Below are 20,476 nucleotides of genomic sequence, written 5' to 3'. Positions count from 1 at the left end.
ACAATCAGCAAATGATTAATTGCAAATTTGTTACTAAATTGACCATCGAAAACAAAAAGATGAGAAAAAGAAAATAAGAAAATTCAGTGTACTGACAAAGAGGGAAAAACTATTCTGTGTTTTGTAATGAATTAAATCCTAATCAATATTCCTGTTGACTACACTGTAGTTACTTCCTTAAATAGCATAGGTACCCATCATTGTGGACATTTAAATTAATTTTTAAGCTAAACATATTTTTCCAACTACTGAATAAGAATTTTCAACTCCCAGCTTTCACAATTCAGTGTTCTGCTTATTATCAACTGTATAAGATGTACATTTTCCCCTTCTAATATCATTCAACTGAATAAGTAAAATATATCTTCTACTATTAAAATCCAAATCTTAAAGAGATATAATTATTTTAACGTAATTGCTGAGTGTAGGTTTGGTTATAAGGATGCTGATGAAATAAACTGTATTGATGCTATCTGCCATGTTATTTTTCTCCTTTCCACTTCATGGGAATTATTTATTAAAATTTTAAATAGCAAAGTAATGAAGAAAATATTCCATAAAATAATAAAAGATATCCCAAATTAATGTTCTTTTAGAATGGAACTACATATTTAACAGCAGTAATTACTATGGTGGAAGATGGAAAAGATGTTTAGATTAGATTTATGCTTAGCTTTTCTTCTCCTATTATTTTCATGAAATCCTCCTGTTGATTAGCAAAATCATGTCAGAATGCCTAATTATAAAAGAACTCACACTATATGCACATGAGAAGCTGTATATGGGAAAGGCAAGGCTAAATGCCTTCTCTTCTCCTATTCTTCTTTAAGCAAAATTAGAAATATAATTTTAGCTGCAAAAATCTAACTCTGTCCTAATAGGAAACAATTTAGTTTATACATAGAGTTAGTTTCCCCTAAACACACATTAACCATTAATTTAAACTTCTTTCTCTTTTTACTGGTAAAGCCTTTAATAAATACCACTAATTCACACATCATGCTAAGTTCTAATTACCATAGGAGGGTTTGCTGAATAGCCTACAAGTGGCCAAGTTTACACATCACACAAGCCTAGTGTCTTTAGCCAGTGAGGTAGAACAGGAATGGCAGTAAAACATAAGAAAATAATTCTAAATTAAAACCACCTTTAATCCATATACCATTCAAAATTTTTTGCAAAAGTAATGAAAGCAGATATACAATTATTCATTTCTCATGTTCTTCAGAAATAAAAAGGCAGAAGAGATAACATAAGCATAAAATATATCATTTTACCCTCCCAAAGAAGCTAAAGTAATTTAGCAAACTTTAAATAAAAGCACAAGAAAAAGAAATGAATTCATGATCTTCAGAAGTTATTAATCAATTTCATTAGCCAAATTTCATCAGCCCACATACAGACCAGAATTAAATGCTGCAGTAGCAACCACAGCCAAAGTTATGAATTTCCTCCTTGTAGAAGACACCTTTAAGAATGTAGGAACTCCTTTTTACCACCGGCTGCGAGACAATTCTTCCTCAATCCTGAGTCACTGTGACACCTGGCCTTGCACAGAGGTTTGCTGAGGTCTGGAAATATGGCAGACATTGACAATAAAGAACAGGCTGAACTTGACCAGCAAGATATGGAAGATGTTGAAGAAGTAGTAGAAGAAGAATCTGGTGAGGATGCTAACAGTAAAGCATGCCAACTAACTGTACAAATGATGCAAAATCCTCAGATTCTTGCAGCCCTCCAGGAAAGGCTTGATGGCTTGGTGGAAACGCCTACAGGATATATAGAAAGCTTGCCTAAAGTAGTTAAGAGATGAGTAAATGCACTCAAGAATCTTCAAGTTAAATGTGCACAGACAGAAGCAAAGTTTTATGAAGAAGTTCATGAATTGGAAAGGAAATGTGCTACTCTTTATCAGCCCTTATTTGACAAGAGAAGTGAAATAATCAATGCAGTTTAAGAACCTACTGAAGAAGAATGTGAGTGGAAAACAGACACAGAAGAAGAAATTTCAGAGGAAATGAAAGAGAAGGCCAAGCTTGAAGAGGAGAAAAAAGATCAAGAAAAAGATGATCCTAAAGGAATTCCTGAATTTTGGCTGACGGTATTCAAGAATGTCGATTTACTCAGTGATATGGTTCAGGAACATGATGAACCTATCCTGAAGTATTTAAAAGATATTAAAGTGAAGTTTTCAGAAGCTGGAGAACCTATGACTTTTACTTTAGAATTCCACTTTGAACCTAATGAATTTTTCACAAATAAAGTAGTAACAAAAACATACAGAATGAGGTCAGAACCTGATGATTCTGATCCTTTCTCCTTCGATGGACCAGAAATTATGGGTTGCGCAGGGTGCCAAATAGACTGGAAAAAGAGGGGAAATGTTACTTTGAAACCGATAAAGAAGAAACAAAAGCACAAGGGGCGTGGAACAGTTAGAACAGTGACAAAGACAGTTTCCAACGATTCCTTCTTCAGTTTTTTCACTCCTCCAGAAGTTCCTGAAAGTGGAGACTTGGATGCTGATGCTGAAGCAATTCTTGCAGCTGATTTTGAAATTGGCCATTTTCTACGGGAGCGCATAGTTCCATGAACAGTATTGTATTTTACAGGAAAAGCCATTGAAGATGATGATGATGATGATTATGATGAAGAAGGTGAGGAAGCTGATGATGAGGAAGGGGAGAAAGAAGCAGATGAAGAAAATGATCCAGATTATGATCCAAAGAAGGATCAAAACCCAGCAGAATGCAAGCAGCAGTGAAACAGTGTGTATGTGGCCTTGAGGATTATCTGCACTGTAATAGCCTAAATACAACTATTAGTTACTTACAGCCTTATGTTTTGTATCTTGGTAGAATTAAGTAAACATTTTGTTAAAACAAACTGACAGAACCGGTTTAAAATGTACTTTTAAAATAGTACTTTTCTGCCGATATGTAGAATGCAGTAAATCCTAAAGCATGAATTGTTAATTCATTGCTATATATAGTTAGGTTCTAGTGAAGTCTGTTGTCATGTAGCTATTAGACTGCAGCTGTGAAGATATCAGAACTCTTGACGGAGACCACTATTTGTTTAGAAAAGATCCTTTCCCAGAGAACCAACCAAAGTATTTTTGGCCCAGTAGTTTAAATGGGTTTAAGTCTGCTTGCACTGGCTGTGCCTTTATTACTTTGTCATAGAAATAGCAGTGACTTGTACTAATTAGGAAATGACATATGTTTCAAATTTCATAACTTCCATATAAACTGTTAATTTCCATCAAGACCACATATTCTGCTGTGGCGTCTCAGGGGGTTGGGAGTGGGAGGCACCGTTTTACGGTGGTTCTCCTCCTACCTCCGGGGCCGCTCGCAGTCGGTGTTGACAGGAGGGCAGAGATCCGCCCCGAGGTCTCTCATTTGTGGAGTTCCTCAGGGGTCGGTTCTCTCACCTCTCCTGTTCAACATCTACATGAAGCCGCTGGGCGAGATCATTCGTGGTTTTGGGGTGGGGTATCACCAGTATGCTGATGATACCCAACTTTTTCTTTCCACCCCGAACCAACCCAGTGATGCCCTCTCCGTGATGTCCCGGTGCCTGGAGGCGGTTCAGGTCTGGATGGGGAGAAACAGGCTTCGTCTCAATCCCGCCAAGACCGAGTGGCTGTGCATATCGGCGTCTCAGGTTAACCATGTTATTCCACCTCTAATGATGGGGGGTGAGGTGTTACCCCCCGTTGATAGGGCTCGCAACTTGGGCGTCCTCCTGGATTCACGGCTCAATTTTGAAGATCACATAGGAGCCGTGACCAGGGGGGCTTTTGCACAGGTTCGCCTGGTGCGCCAGTTGCGTCCCTATCTGGACCGAGACACCCTACGCACAGTCACTCATGCGCTTGTGACCTCCCGTTTGGACTACTGTAATGCTCTCTACATGGGGCTGCCCTTGAAGACCACTCGGAGGCTTCAACTGGTGCAGAATGCGGCCGCGCGAGTTGTAATGGGGGTTTCCCGATACTCCCATGTAACACCTCTACTCCGCGAGCTGCATTGGCTTCCGGTTGCCCTCCGGGTGAAATTCAAGGTGCTGGTTATCACCTATAAAGCCCTACATGGCCTGGGTCTGGGATATTTGAGGGAACACCTGCTGCCGGCATCAAACGCCCTTCGCCCAGTGCGCTCCCACAGGGAGGGTCTGCTCAGGGTTCCGCCGGTGAGAGATTGACGGCGGGTGACACCCAGGGATAGGGCCTTCTCAGTGGGAGCGCCTGCCCTCTGGAACCAGCTGCCGGTGGAGCTGAGGACTGCCCCCGACCTCCGATCATTCCGCCGGGGCCTGTAGACCTGGCTCTTTCAGCTCTCGGGCCCAGACTGAGGAGGAATTTTTAATTTGGGGTTCTTTTTAACTGACTACAGGGTTAATTTAATATTTTTTAATGTGTTCTTAATTTTTGTATTTTGGATTTTTAATTCCCTGTAAACCGCCCTGAGTCCTCAGGGAATAGGGCGGTATATAAATATAACTAAATAAATAAATAAATAAATATTCATAATTGTCTGCTTGTTTATGCTCTAGGTTTTTGTATTTTGTGATGGTGACCTACAAAAAATCTCTGGAAACATCATGTTAAGGTTGTTTATCACTGGGATGTGAATAAACCTAGTATTTTCAGAAGGGAAAAAAAATGTAGGCACTCCAAACCCAGTGGTGACTTTTGAGTCACCAATATATATAGGCTATCTGGGAAGGAGTTTGAATTAATCAACTCTTCTGAGCTTATGTATTTTTTTCTTCCAATAACTTTATCTTATCTATATATGCATAATAAGGGGCTCAGGTTTCCTGGGAAAGTAACAGATATTCCTAGTTAGATTTTAAACTGTCTCATTTTATCAAGATTTGCAGATTCTCCTTGGGAAAATGTAGATTCTACTCTCTGAGACACTAGAAAATCTTGAAAGAAATATTAAACTATTTGGCAATCTTTGAAATATTGTCAAGACAAATTGTAACATGTCTGAAATGAACAACTGATATATAATATACACAATTAGGGAAGCAAGCTATTCCTATGCTAAGAGTCTGATTCTGGCACAAAAACAATGAACTTAGAAAAATATCTTGACAGATATAGTATTGACACTGCATTCTAAAAAAAATAAGATTCTTTTATAGCTATAATATGTAAACCAACAAACTGACAAGCTATGTATATTGAGTAGCCTCTCTGGATACCAGCTGGCTTGGCTGCATGTTTTTTTCTAATGATAATGAAATCACACAGCTGCAAATACAATCAAATGAGTTCAGATCATCTCTGGATGAATAGATTGCTAGTGACTGGTTTCTTATCAGGGACCATTGAGAAGGTCTTCAGAAAAACTATAGGATTTGATAGGTTTACATGGTTACAGCAAAGTGCCTTTAAAAATGAGCTTAGGAAAAAACACCTTTTTTGCTTATCAGTGTTACTTTGTGCTAATCAGCTCACAGAAAATCCTAACAAGTAGCCCAAAAAAGAAGAAGAAAAGGAGTAGAAAAAAACTTTTATTCACTTGATTGAGACAGCACATATCAATTCCCTGAAGAATACTGCTATTCACTTTTTTTTTTATAAATACAGAGTCTGGGGAAAGAGGGAGCCACACACAATTCTACCCCTTTCTTTTAAAGTTCAGCATGTGAATGTGGTATTGTTGAAAAATGGCACTCCTGGCCTGGATGAATGCAACTGTCACAAAATAGCTAGGTTTAAAAAAACCGGAGTAATAATATAAAGTTGAATATAAACATTCAACTGATGTTGTTTCGCTGACAGAAGGCTCTTGGCTTCACAGCTTCTTGCTTTATCTGGACAGGATAAGTAATGATTTTTCTGTCTTCTGTGCTTTGGAATGTTGGGAGACTCTGCCACAAAATGTGGGACAGAGGGAAATAAATGTTGGCTGAAATCCATTTTTTTTACAGTTGACACAAAACAACTAATTTACATACAACAATAGATGAAATATAGTTTTACTATTCAATTTAAAAGGCAGATTGTACATTTTAATAAACACACTGGTTTACTCATTATTCAAAGAAAAGCATATTTGATATTTATCTAAGATTGTAGACACAGTGTTGTGTTATGATTCTATAGATGGGCTCTAAGAATTCTTGGAATTTATTAACCATACATCAACCCATGTATAAGATGCATTTGTGATCAATTGGATTGGCAATTTTTGAAAGTATGCCCTCTCCGTGATGTCCCGGTGCCTGGAGGCGGTTCAGGTCTGGATGGGGAGAAACAGGCTTCGTCTCAATCCCGCCAAGACTGAGTGGCTGTGCATATCGGCATCTCGGGTTAACCAAGTTATTCCATCCTTAATGATGGGGGGTGAGGTGTTACCCCCCGTTGATAGGGCTCGCAACCTGGGCGTCCTCCTGGATTCACGGCTCAATTTTGAAGATCATATAGGAGCCGTGACCAGGGGGGCTTTTGCACAGGTTCGCCTGGTGCGCCAGTTGCGTCCCTATCTGGACCGAGATGCCCTACGCACAGTTATTCATGCGCTTGTGACCTCCCGTTTGGACTACTGTAACGCTCTCTACATGGGGCTGCCCTTGAAGACCACTCGGAGGCTTCAACTGGTGCAGAATGCGGCCGTGCGAGTTGTAATGGGGGTTTCCCGATACTCCCATGTAACACCTCTACTCCGCGAGCTGCATTGGCTTCCGGTTGCCCTCCAGGTGAAATTCAAGGTGCTGGTTATTACCTATAAAGCCCTACATGGCCTGGGTCTGGGTTATTTGAGGGAACACCTGCTGCCGGCATCAAACGCCCTTCGCCCAGTGCGCTCCCACAGGGAGGGTCTGCTCAGGGTTCCGCCGGTGAGAGATTGCCGGCGGGTGACACCCAGGGACAGGGCCTTCTCAGTGGGAGCGCCTGCCCACTGGAACCAGCTGCCGGTGGAGCTGAGAACTGCCCCCGACCTCCGATCATTCCGCCGGGGCCTGAAGACCTGGCTCTTTGAGCTCTCGTGCCCAGGCTGAGGAGAAATTTTTAATTGGGGTTTTTAATGTGTACAGGGTCAATTTAATATTTTTTAATTTGGTTTTTAACTTTTGTATGTTGGATTTTTTAATTCCCTGTAAACCGCCCTGAGTCCTCAGGGAAAAGGCGGTATATAAATGTAACTAAATAAATAAAATAAATAAATAAATAGATCAAATGATTTTTGGGGATAAATTTTTACAACCAATTAGGGCACTATATCAAAAGCAAATAGCCTGTATAATAGTAAATAATAGTTTGACCGAAGTATGTAATATTGAAAAGGGCACAAGGCAGGGGTGTCCATTGTCACCTTTACTATTTGTTTTAACATTGGAGATATTATTGATTAAAATACGGGATTTGGAAATAAATAAGGGAATTCAAATAAGAGATCAGGATTATAGACTGAGGGCGTTTGCAGATGATCTGGTTGTTACGGTGACCCAGTCAGAAAATTCTGTTGTAGAACTGATGGAGATAATAATGCAATATGGGAAAGTTTCTGGATTCAAGGTTAACATACAAAAAACTAAAATGTTGTCTAAGAATATGACAGTATCACAAAAGGCTGCTTTAGAAATTGTCAAAAGGGTCAAATATTTGGGGGTATATTTGTCACCCTCAAATGCAAAGCTATATAAAAATAATTATGAAAAGCTATGGGGAAAAGTTCAAAAAGAATTGGATAGTTGGAAAAAATTACAATTGTCTTTATTGGGAAGAATTGCAGCAGTGAAAATGAATGTTTTGCTGAAATTTCTATTTTTATTTCAAATGATACCTATTCTTAAAAAGGATTCAAACTTGGAGGAATGGCAAAAGGGTATTAATAAATTTGTCTGGGCAGGGAAAAGGCCACGAGTTAAATTTAAGATTATGCAGAATATGCGTGAGAGAAGTGGTCTCAAAATGCCTAATTTTAAACTATACTATGAAGCTGCTGCTTTGTCAGCGATAAGTGATTGGATTAATCTAACACAAGTGAGATTATTAAATCTTGAAGGTCATGTTGGGGAGGGTTGGGAAGAGGGGAGGGGGTTGGGAGTGGTTTTGTTTTGTTTTGTTAAAAATAAAATGTACTGTAAAACTTTTCAATAAAAAAGATGCATTTGTGATAAATAATAATGAATACTGTCAGAGTTAAATACAAATGTATGTGTGTATAAGTGTGTGTATGTGTGTGTTTTGTTTGTGTGTGTATCTCTATATGAGGAGGATACAGACCAGTCTTAATGGTGGAAGAGAATTTGTATATATTGTACATATTACATACCTTTTTCTTATATTGTTTTCAGTATACTTTACCCAATTATTCTTCTTTGAAAGTGACTATTTAAATTAGAAGCTCTTTAAAGAGCAACAGTAGTTAGTTGTTCATATATATCAAGAGGCAGGCAACATCCTCTAATAGTGAAAAATATATTTTCCCCAGAACCAAGATGTGAAAATACCACATAAATAATACACTGATTTAACAGAGATATTCACACTAATATTTAATATTCACATTTCAATTAATTGCTTACACAAGAAAGTGATAATACAGTTATTTATCTGGCATTGTGAAAATAATGTGGCCATGTTACTTTAGATTTGGTTTTCTCCTTCAGATCTCAGATCTTTCAGGTTGAAAGTAAACCAGCACTAAAGTGACAGTGCAAATATCTACCAAATTAATTCAAATTTGAGCAGAAGTAATTACTGTTACAAAGTCATGCAAAAAAAAAAAACACCAACCCCTCAGCTTTTTCTTCATATCATATATTGGTCTTCTATCCAGTAAGCCATTTATGATAATTCCCTATTTTATTATGCTGAAGGATCTAGAATCTACAAAGTTATTAACAGCTTATAGGACATATCCTAAATTAGCAAGAAGAGGTGGAGAGGAGAGAAGAAAGGTATTTTCCTTCTTAATAGGCAGCAGCATGTGGGCCTGGCCTTGGAAGCTAACTTTCTGTTTGTTTATATACCACCTTCATTATTATTATTATAAATAATTCAATGCAGTAAACATACTTAAGATTCCTTCCTCTTTCTATTTTTCCCACACAAACAAACCTATGAGGTAGGTTGGGCGTAGCCCTAGAAGATTGACTGACCCAAAGTTAGCCAGCTGGCTTTCATGCTTAAACTAAGTCTAGAATTCACAATCTCCTGCTTTCTAGCCTGGTATCTTGACTGCCAAAATGCCACCACTACCATCATAAAGATGTTGCTCCTCTTTATCTGTATCAGAAAATCCCAGGACTGTAGACCAGCCTGGAAAGTTTAAAAAAAAAACATTCAGAAGTGACAATGACAAACTATATTTACACTGCTGCAAAGAAATGTGCATTGATATTTCTATGGAGTTTCAAAATATTAACATCAGTGCAAAGGAGATTTTACTAATTCAACTCTTATGACTTTTCTTTTTGGAAAAAAAAAAACAGACATTTCCATGCCAAAATTATATTTGCCCTGTGATGCAGGGCTTTTTTTGTCAGAATGGAGTTCTGGCATCTTTTTTTCGATAGATTTTTCCAGAGTTGCGTTCTTTTCCGATTGTTTCCCTTCCTATCCTCGTTTGTTTTTGAAAATGCCCCACTGGCGGTACGGTGCAAAGAGGGGCCCCTCTGGCACTGTCTGCCTCCTCTAGGAGGAGCCATGAGGTGCCGGAGTACCACAGCCAGAGCATGGCTTGATTGGCTGGGTCGGACCATGTGGTGTGGAAACCGATGGTGGCAGTGGGAGACACATAAACATGGAGGCCATCTTTCATGAGAGGGTGAGTGAGCTTTTTGCCTTCCCTTACAGAAGGTGGGGTATGAGGTTAAAAAGAGGTAAAGTGAGAGGATAGAGAGGCAGCTGGAGTGGAAGCTTGCCCGACAGCGAAATTTTGCTGTTCCACTTCCTTGGGTAGTTCAAAGGCTGGGATGTCTACGAAAATCTCTTTTTAGTCTTTTATACTTTATATTCAAACTGCAGAGGGGAAGAATAAGAATAAAGCCAATGTCTTGTGATTCGGAGGTATTATTATTAATAATATATATTAATTATGTATTGGTCAGATGTAAAGATAGACCTACAATAGGAGGTTTAATCAGATATATTGGGTTTAATTTAAAGGCAAATTAAAAGTAATCTGTTCACTGACAAAGTTTCAACTTTAATTTGTTTCAAGTCAATATCCATATTAAACTCCAAATGTAAATTTTTCCACCTTGTTTGACAACTTCTTAAAAATAATTCAATCTTTTACAAGCAACCAAATTTTGTTTTATTGGGCCAATTTTATTCCACATAGAAAGCTGACATTTCCATTCATTAAACTAAATATGCCAATGGTAAAGATTAATAAAATGCCTTCTTGTAATTTAAAGCCACACAGTGCATGGTAATATTAATAATATTAACTTACCTTGAACAAAATCCTAGTGTTTTAGATACACTAAAATTGAAGAGGTTTTTTTTTCCCAAGTACAAAAGTAAACCTTGTAGGGTGGCAAGGAGGGTTGTATGATGTGTGTGAGTTCTGGCACTTTTTTTTTTTTTACAAAAAAAAGCACTGCACTGATGAATATATTTTCATTTTCATTTATGCAATTTAAAGTCATAGATCAAAATACAAGAAAGGAAAGGAAAGGAAAGGAAAGGAAAGGAAAGGAAAGGAAAGGAAAGGAAAGGAAAGGAAAGGAAAGGAAAGGAAAGGAAAGGAAAGGAAAGAAAGAAATTAAGGGAATTTTTGGTTTCTCTGGTTGGTTTAAAAACTGAATAAATGAGAAAAAAAAGACAAAAAGGCAGCTATAATTTTTATCCATTGGCAGATTATTTCTCATCAGAATTTGGTTTCTGATTCTAAAGGCAGAAAAATAGAATTCAGCCACTGTCAAATGTACTGATCAGCCACAAGTATATAAAAAAGTTTGTGACTACTGATTATAAATTTGCATATGAAAGATTTCCAAATAAAATACAAATAAATGTTGGTTTTCCATCAGTACTTTCAAGTGTATTATTTTAATGGTATGTGGGAAAGACTTTGACATATGGGCAATGAGATGCTGCCTAGTGAATAGTCTAGGAAACAGCTAGCCACAACTGTACAGTGGGTAAAGCAAGAGGGTCAGAAGGAAAGCTCCCTAAATTTAGGTGATAAATATGACAATAGGAGAACTGTACTTTCAGACTTACAACATTCTATTAATGTAGCTTGACAATAAAATAGAAATAATTTATCTTATTGCATTTCTAGTGTGGCCTAACTGGAACCAAAATGCTGCTCCAAATATCAAATCATCGATATCCTTTCGAACACATGGTGAGCCTGATTCAAATGTTAGCATCTGCCTGCCCTTCCATATATATGCACAGCTGTTTTGTTGCCTGCTCTGTCGAAATGTTATGTTTGCATGTCTAAGCACTTAGAGCAGACATGTCAAACTGCCGGCCCATGGGCTGGATGCATCACAACAAAACCACGCCTACCCCATTTCCAGCAATGGGGAAAAAGTCGCGAAACATCGTGAAATGTCACGTGATGTCGCAAGTTTGACTTAGAGACAATCAGGCTTTAAAGTAGCCTCATGAATCTTCCAAAAGACACAGTTGCTTTAACAATTCAAGAGGGTGCTGTGCTTGCATTAACCCAGGAATGTTCACAGAGTATAGTGGCGGGGGGAGTCAATATGGTGGTTATAATGATGTAGTGTATATTAAAAAGGTGAATCTGTATTTAACCAAGCTCTGACCTTCCTTTCATATTGCATCCATTCTCTGAGGATTTACAAACATTTGGTTTTAATTCTCATAAACCTGTGGAGTTTTCACATGATTGCAAACATAACTATCAACTACACCTACAGACTTAGAGCCATATTACTTATGGGGCCACAAAGAATCTTGTCCCATGAGATGGCACATGCAATCTTTTGTATTTATAACTACATCAATTACTGTTGGCACAGGTTTAACCAATTTGTAAGCCGGCACCATGCCATGTGAACAGATGGCATGAGGTAGGCAGCCAAACAGCCACGTATGTGCATCACTTGTGGGTAGAGATGGCACTATTCCCAGCCATGAAGTTCCAAACAGTTGTCCGTCCTAATCTTCACACTTATGCTTGTAATGAATAATCACTATAAACTAGATTAACTTTCAAATTATATATTAAATATGTTCTTGTGTGGATGGGGATATTTTATTGTAAAAATGAGGAAAAAATTAACTTTTTCCCACTTACAGAAGAATCCAATTTGTATTACACTACCCTTCAGAATAAAATCAGCCAAATTTCTTTGAATCGAATTACCTGAGAATTTCCCTATTGTGATGGAATGCAGAATCTAAGAGGTAACTCTGCAGGCTTTATTTCTTTTTTTTCCAGCTGCTAGAATAAGAACTATAAATGAATTTAAAGAAGATCAGACCAATAACTTTGTATGTTCTTTCTTCAATCCTTATATAATTTATTTTACTTTTTTCACAGCATGCATTGCAAGAATAGAGTTCACAGACACAATATGAAATACTGGTGTATATAATTCTTCTTTCTCTCTGATATTATTAGCAAGAATCAATTCATACATGAATGGAATATTGAAATAATTAAAATAAAATAAAATATGCCAAACTTTGATTGAGGAAGAATCAACCAACACTGTCTTCCTTTCTATTTTTGTTTTAATAGCAATATCAGTTAGACTTATATACCACTTCACAGTTTTTTGCAGTCCTCTCTAAGTGGTTTATAGAGTCAGCATATTGCCCGCAATAATCAGGGTCCTCATTTTACCAACCTCCGAAGGATGGAAGGCTGAGTCAACCATGAGTCAGTGAGACTCAAACTCACCTGCAATACTGCATTCTAACCACTGCACCACCACAGCTCTTAATGTTCACACAGTCAATGAAAACTAAATAAACTGGCTTTGTATGAATAAGGTACCCAAGTCTGGTATTGCTAAATCACAATTCAGGACTGCCTATGATTAAGTCTCCTAATTCTTCTTTACTAGTCAGAGTGTTGACTATTTCCTGGGAAAAATCCCTGGGTCAAGATGTATTTCAGTCTCTGAATTGGTGTAATGAGAAGAAATGTATTACCAGGTCCACATTTCACAACAGTGTACACTTCAGATTTAATATGGAGAAAAATATTGTTGCCATTTTTTATATAAGAGCTCTGTATGCTATGACTTTTTGACTTAACAATATTATTTATTTAATCACTTCTTGCTGACATCTTGAATTGTTCTCCCAGGGGCAAGTTACTAGTTGTTTAATCTTAATAATTGGAAATAAGTAGGCTGATAACAAATAAAGTTGATACTTATATTTACTATTAAGATAGAAAATAATATTTAAATTTGGATAATGAATTATTTTTATGCATTTTAATATTTACACGATCATGCAATTCACTCTGTACCTTTACATCCTTACCAAAATTTCAGACTATGATTAAAGTAAGTTCCTTTTCCCCTATTATTTATCCATACTAGATAATAGATATTATTCCTGTCATGAGATTTTGTTTTATAGTTTAATTGATCTATTGATTGATTTATAAACTACCTCAATCACTAAGTAATTCTGAATATCTACAGAAATCCAGAATACAAAATAGATAATAACATATAGCCACACATTGGAGAGAATAATCAATTCAAAGTAATAACAATCAGGAATGAAACACCACAGAGAGTAAGTCACTGCATGTTTTATAGCCTTATAAAAGCCTATAAGGTCAGGTTCATAAGAATTTCAGGGTTGGATTGCCTTATTATATTTACTAAACAAACTTTGGAATATAAATTTCAAATGCATTTGAGTAAGATTTAAATATACTAGGAAAAGCATATACCTGCATTAGTATTAACAACTGATGAAAACAAAATCTGTTTCTATTAAGCATTCTGTACAGTGTACGATTTTTACTTATTCAATATTTGTTTAAAAATGCCTACTTAGCTTAAGCAAGTTAGTCTTTAATCATGAAGGGGCTGCTCAGTTTTCTACATAATATTGTCAGATAGCAACCAGCTATTTCCCAGAAGTAGACATGATAGAAAAGTATCTGGTTCTCAGTGGATTTCACTGAGCACCAAGTTCTTTACGATACTAAATCTTTAAAAAATATATTATTTCATATGCAAATAGTAACAAGGGCCCAAATTCCATAAAAGAAAAAAGGTAAATATCATATTGTATTTTGGTCTTGATTTTAACTTTAAAACTTTAGCTTAAAGCTTTAAAGATGATATACAGAATCTAAAAAAAAAATAAGCTTACATTTGCGGTTTGTTTTAAATCTTTCTCTGTAGGGCAATTTTCCCCAACTAGGATCCCTGTGATCTGTTGGGAACTGGACTCATGGCTCACATGTTTAATATTTTTTTTTCAGATATATAGCTTCAATTAGAAAATATCCAGAAACCTTCTAACACCTATGTTGAGCCTGGAACTAGGAGGGTTAATTAAGAACGTTATGCATCTTCTTATGTGATTAGTATTTGATAGGAAATTAATGGTTCTCCTGAATGGCATAAAATGACATGCATTTTAACAGGTACAGCTAATGACAGCATATCAATATTTAATAAGGCCCAGTGATTAAGACTGTCTGTACTTTATTATCCTACCACATATGTCAAAATGGTTAACACATTTTTTTCACAATATATTTAATTAAAAGTACAGTCTCTCTCACACTACATTTCTTAGAAAGGCCATGTAAAAACATGTTCAGTCATTTGGGATACTTTGTTAAGCACTATAAATATTCTCAAGTGAAACTGTTCAAACTAGTATGCAAGATTAAATTTCACTTCTTAATTATCAAATTAAGCTTTTTATGTGAATCCTTTCACAACAATCTTTCCAAATAGTAAACGTTAATTTTACATTCAAATTCATCACTGAATTTATTTAGTTCTGAAAGTACTTTCTGTACAATACTTCTGACACAATCAGAAACAAGTTGTCCCTAGGAGAGCAATCAAATAATAAATAAATAAACCTTTATTGTCAAAGTACAACATTGTACATTGAGATTAACTGAGCCTCCCCCCCGTGCTCTCTCCCCACAACACACAGTGACAACAAACCCTCCATCCTACCACACCATGTGAACCAACTACACCACACACAAGTCAAGATATGAGCTGTGACTATGTGATTAAATCCCCTCTCCTTTTTCCATGTGTTGCAATATATGCTAAAATGGAGTAAGGCTTTGGTTATATAATAAAGGGCCCATCTCTATATCCCAACTTTTTTCAATCACTTCAGCTGCTTCCACAGATGCCCCTGACCAGAAACATTCCAAACAAGAAAGAAGGCAGAAATTATTTTGAGGGTGGATTTTTTGTCATATTACAAACAGAGCACTAAAGTCAGTAATATTAAGTATTGCTGGATGAGACAGCTTTTGAATTATAGAATCCATCTGTTAAAAAAAGGCCAACCACTGAAATGGTCACATGACGAAGTGCAAATGACACAATATTATCAAGTAATAGTGAATTCATATTAAAAACCCACAAATTTTTTCTTCCTTCCTTCCTTCCTTCCTTCCTTCCTTCCTTCCTTCCTTCCTTCCTTCCTTCCTTCCTTCCTTCCTTCCTTCCTTCTTTCTTTCCCTCCCTCCCTCCCTCCCTCCCTCCTTCCCTCCCTCTCCCTCTCTTTCTTTCTTTTTTTTTCTTTCTTTCTTTCTTTCTTTCTTTCTTTCTTTCTTTCTTTCTTTCTTTCTTTCTTTCTTTCTTTCTTTCCACAGAAGGTACTATAGAATCTCAAGGCTGGAATGAAATGCCAAGCATATGGCCTGTATGTTCCACACATGTGAGGAATGACTACTCTTAAACTACAGATTAAACTAAAGCTAACTCTCATAATAAATCTGTTGGTCTATAAAGTACCCCAAAATATACTTTCTGTTACCACAAAATTACACAATTATATTCTAAAAATTATATAGGCATATAAAAGTTTTAAAAATGGAAAATATAAATTAAAAATGAAAATATTACAAATGCATGATTCTATTGATCACCAGATACAACACCATTAAAAAGTTGCCCCCTAAACCAGTTCGATTCTCATTTTCTTGGGAATACCCATTGGTTTTATATTCTTTTAATTACTACTTTAAACTATCAAAAGCTCTATAAGATTACAAAGGGTAGAGTTCTATCCTTTATATGCAATTATTCTGGTTATACTTTTTTTCTTAGAAAGCCCGTACATATATATACATACTGTAAAACCTTTCCTTTCCTTTCCTTTCCTTTCCTTTCCTTTCCTTTCCTTTCCTTTCCTTTCCTTTCCTTTCCTTTCCTTTCCTTTCCTTTCCTTTCCTTTCCTTTTCTTTCCTTTCCCTCCCACTTCCCTTCATCTTTCTGTCTTTCTGACTTTTTTTTCTTGTTTTCATTTGTTAAAAATTCAATATGGAAAGTGTTAGAGCCATATTTCTATTTATATCATATTCTTTTGGATGACATCCATGCCATCATGAATGAATCAGGTAGATATGAAAAACATCAGTTCCTTTTCCCTTGAAATCACTAACAGTGATGTAGGATTATCCTTCACTGCCAATAATTCATTCATTACATAACTTGACATATTCCTCAATTGTAAGGAGACTAAACAAGTATAAAATGTCAGAGCTACCAACATACCATAACAGAAACCTTAACAATGTCAGGAAAAAGGCATATTTATTTACTCTTAATTTTCAGATATTTAAAAATGTGCTTTTTAACTTTTAAACAAATTCCAAGTAACTTTAATTTGTTTTTGGAATCCTGATGTTACATAGTAAAATGAGTATGTGAATTTCAGACTGTTCCAGTGCAGAATTTTCTGTTCAAGGTTTAAGCAACTTTTCCTTTTTTTCCCCCCAATCTGGTTTTCTATTCTCTATTTTCTATTCTGAACAATTACTGTTCAATAAACTCATCACATGGTCAGAGCTCATTGGGATTTTTTTATTATTATTATTGTGCTGTATTTCAGCAAAATCGAGAATTTACATATCACTTTGATCCTCTGTCCATCTTAATTATATGGGTAGAATTTTTATGTTCGGTAAATGATAGATAAAAACTAAGAAATAGCAAATGGAAGAAATAATATTGGAAAGTTTGTATGTGAACAAATTTGTAGATTGCAGTAATGGAATATATACATTCTCTGGTATCTCTATAAATTCCGAATAACAAAAGGAGGCACACTGCATATATTCACTAGGCAGATCATCACATATTAGGAGGCATGTTGATTGGATTTGAAAACAAAATTGACCAATGAATAGCCTCTTGGAACATGTACAAAGAGGACTATCTGTAGATAAAGTACACATTGTCCTATACCTCTTTTAGACTCTGTTAGAATATTGTTAGTATATATTATGTGATTTCTGTGTGATCATTAAGTATAGGTTTGAAACTATATGTTTAGTTTTAGTTGAAGACATGTTTTGTATACCATTATGCTGTATTTTATTATAGACACTGATCTGAATATAAATTTCATGTCATAACAATAATAAAAAATCTGCAGAACCTCTGACAGTGACTTTTTATTTATCTTAGATGAGTTCAGGGTGATATGCTTAGCATTGCCTCTATCTTGTTCATTTCATTTCAAAGTTTTACATAAATTGTTTAAATCCATCTCCTAAACTTCTAAGGAAAATGTTATCTGAACCTGCATCTGCCCCATCATTATCCTCTCCACTATGGTACAATAGCTCCAGCAATCATTACTTTTAGGGGTTTTTTTAATAGTACATGGACACAATATGATTTATATGTCTATAAGGTATTTGACCCTTTATTATTAAGATTCATGTATTATAAATTTTCCAGAATTTTAAAAATAAATTGTAATCCACGCCTGCCTTCAAATTTCAAATTCAAGAAACTTTGCAGAAATAAATAATTGCAAAATAATGGAAAAATGTAGATCCAGCTGAAAACACAATAATTTCAAATGTCTAGATAAATAGGTAGGTTTCATCTGGCACTGAAAGGTTACACTATTGTCACTGAGTTAGGAGCACATTCCAGGCTTGGATGCCACAGTAAATGTCATCTTGCAAAATCATCTAAAAGAAATCTCAATCAGAAAATCCAATTTACAATTGAATCTTTGTTAAACTACATTTAATGGCTTAATTAAAAAATGGGGGGAAAGCAAGAATAAGTTTCATCAAAATTTTTCTTGGTTTCACAGTGTTGCCTGCCAACATTTATTGTTACATAATAGTTCCTCAAGCACAATACTTTAAAGAGATTAAAATGAGAGGGAAGGTGGTGGCTGATCCAAATGATATTTAATGTATATATCCAATCCAACTTTTCTTCTGGCTTAATCTCCTGAGGTTCTATAAAGTAACCCAACAGAGTGTTTAAAAGCAACCTATGTCATTCAATCAGTTTCTTTTAAGAGACAGCTGTAAAACTTGATTTGTGTTCAACAAATATTGCTTGCCATGTGGAAAACTGCCTAAGAAGGAGCTAGAATAGTCTACTTAATTAAAGCCATATGTTCCCACAGTTATGTGCCATGTATGAAAGAAGCTAAATCTCCAATCACTTACATCAGCAAAGGCTTGAAACTTGTGATAGAATTGCTATCAGGTGAAATATTGAGGTATAAAACAGAAATATTAATTATGGTTAATACTGCAGTTCAATAGTCTTGCAGTCATTACTGCAAATTCTTATGAAGTTAATAGATCTATAAAGAACAAATACTTTCACAATCTATAACAGTCTCTTGTATATCCAAGGCTTTTGAGAATCATCCCATGGCTCTAAGCAGGCTATTTCTGATTTGCAGAGCTTGGAAAATCACTTCATAAGAGACCCCTAACCTTTTGGGCACCAGGGACCAGTTCCATGGAGAGAGAGGGCGTGGTTTCATGTACTGCCTGCATCCTGCAGATGGGGCTTCACTTATTGTGCGGCCTGGTTTCTGGCATGCCGCAGACCAGTACGGGTCCACAGACCCGGGTTTGGGGACCCCTGCTGTATATCATACCTTCCAGACTATTGGGGGATATGCCTTGTGCAGGCTATAATTAGTTCAAAGGCTTCTATTTTGCCCTTGTTATATCATAGTCATATCAGGTAGTCTGGTTCCATATTTCTCTGAATTAATTATAGAACAGAAACTGTAAACTCTGATAAAAGAGTCAGCAATCAACTTTCTATTGCCAAACCTGACTTACTACCAAAATAATCTTGCCCATAATCTCACAAAGAAACATAGCCACTGGTCTTTGGGGGAAAGAAGCTTCTCTTTGGCTGTTCTTATGGGTATTTGCTACCTTAGGCAACGATTTTAGTGGTGGGTTCACCAGCTCAGTACTAACAGAACTACAAGTGCCTCACCTAGGCAGAGAAAAAGAAAATGGCAATGGCGATGGCAGTAACATGGCTTCTGGCTCCTATCTGGAAGAAGGCTGCCATCCCCTGCTCTAACAGTACACATCAATTGTTATATTACTGTCTTACCATATTAGGAAATAATATAAAGATAATACTCTTTTTGCTAGGTAACAGATACTTTTCATTGCAGAGTACATTCTGTGCATGTTCTCATATGTCAATTTTTCATTGTATAAGATAAGTTTAGATAGGTCTATAGTTGGCAAGAGGCTATGTGTCTGCTTAATTATAAACCTAATTATAGACCTAATTGTATCTAAATCTTTGTACAGAGGAGTTCAAGATTTTTATTCACTTTTATTTTTTATTCAAAAAGGCTCAAAATAGGGTTTGTTTCCTTTGTGATTTTTATTGCCTTCTGGAAAGAATGTTTCTACGTATATTTCAAATTAAAGTTTGCAAAAAATTAACTTTTAGAAAAAGGAAACAATCTGTAGCATCAATTTTTCCCTGTATTTAAGAAGGATCTGTGTGAGAGTGTGCATGTGTGTTTCCAGCTAAACTTTGCAAAAATATATGTCACAAAAGGCAAAAAATCAGTTTTAAAAGTTATTTTTTCCTGTATTCAAGGTGTTGATTTTAAAAAACCTCAACAACCAGAATCTTAATGGTTCATTTGAAAATCATCAAAATAGAGTTTGCTTCAAAAGTTGTTTATTTTGATGATGTAACTGATTAAATCTACTTAAAAGGTCCTCTTGTAAGTTAGTATACATTTACTAGAGATAAATTTGTGCAGAAGCCATATGAAAGAGTCATCATATTTATTCAATTTAATGGATATCCAATAAACATCAAAGCTACAAAGTTTTTGAATCTGTCTCGGATGCAGTGAAGGAAAACATTCTATGGCAAATGTAGTTACAAGATCAAGAATCTATATCTGCGGTCCCCAACTCTGGTCTGTAGACCAGCACCAGGCAACAGCATGCCAGAAACTAGGTCACACAAACAAGCAAAGCCCATCCGGGAGATGCAGGCAAAACCATGCCTCTCCAGTCCCTGG

At 36.1% G+C, this 20,476-nt stretch overlaps 1 protein-coding gene and 1 pseudogene across 2 annotated transcripts in view; one reads left to right on the top strand and one right to left on the bottom strand.

Moving 5' to 3' along the window:
• The window catches only part of DGKB (diacylglycerol kinase beta), a gene marked incomplete at both ends in the record, with an annotated part of 339,119 nt that overhangs the window by 195,328 nt on the left and 123,315 nt on the right, over window positions 1–20,476 (bottom strand).
• On the top strand, window positions 1,495–2,887 carry LOC310648688 (nucleosome assembly protein 1-like 1; annotated as a pseudogene). The gene has a single exon. The product of its transcript is annotated as a nucleosome assembly protein 1-like 1 (transcript).

Source organism: Vipera ursinii (assembly GCF_947247035.1).
Source record: "Vipera ursinii genome assembly, chromosome: Z".
NCBI classification, from domain to species: domain Eukaryota; kingdom Metazoa; phylum Chordata; class Lepidosauria; order Squamata; family Viperidae; genus Vipera; species Vipera ursinii.
The sequence above is the reverse complement of the archived record's forward strand: the minus strand, read 5'-3'. Positions and strand labels throughout refer to the sequence as shown.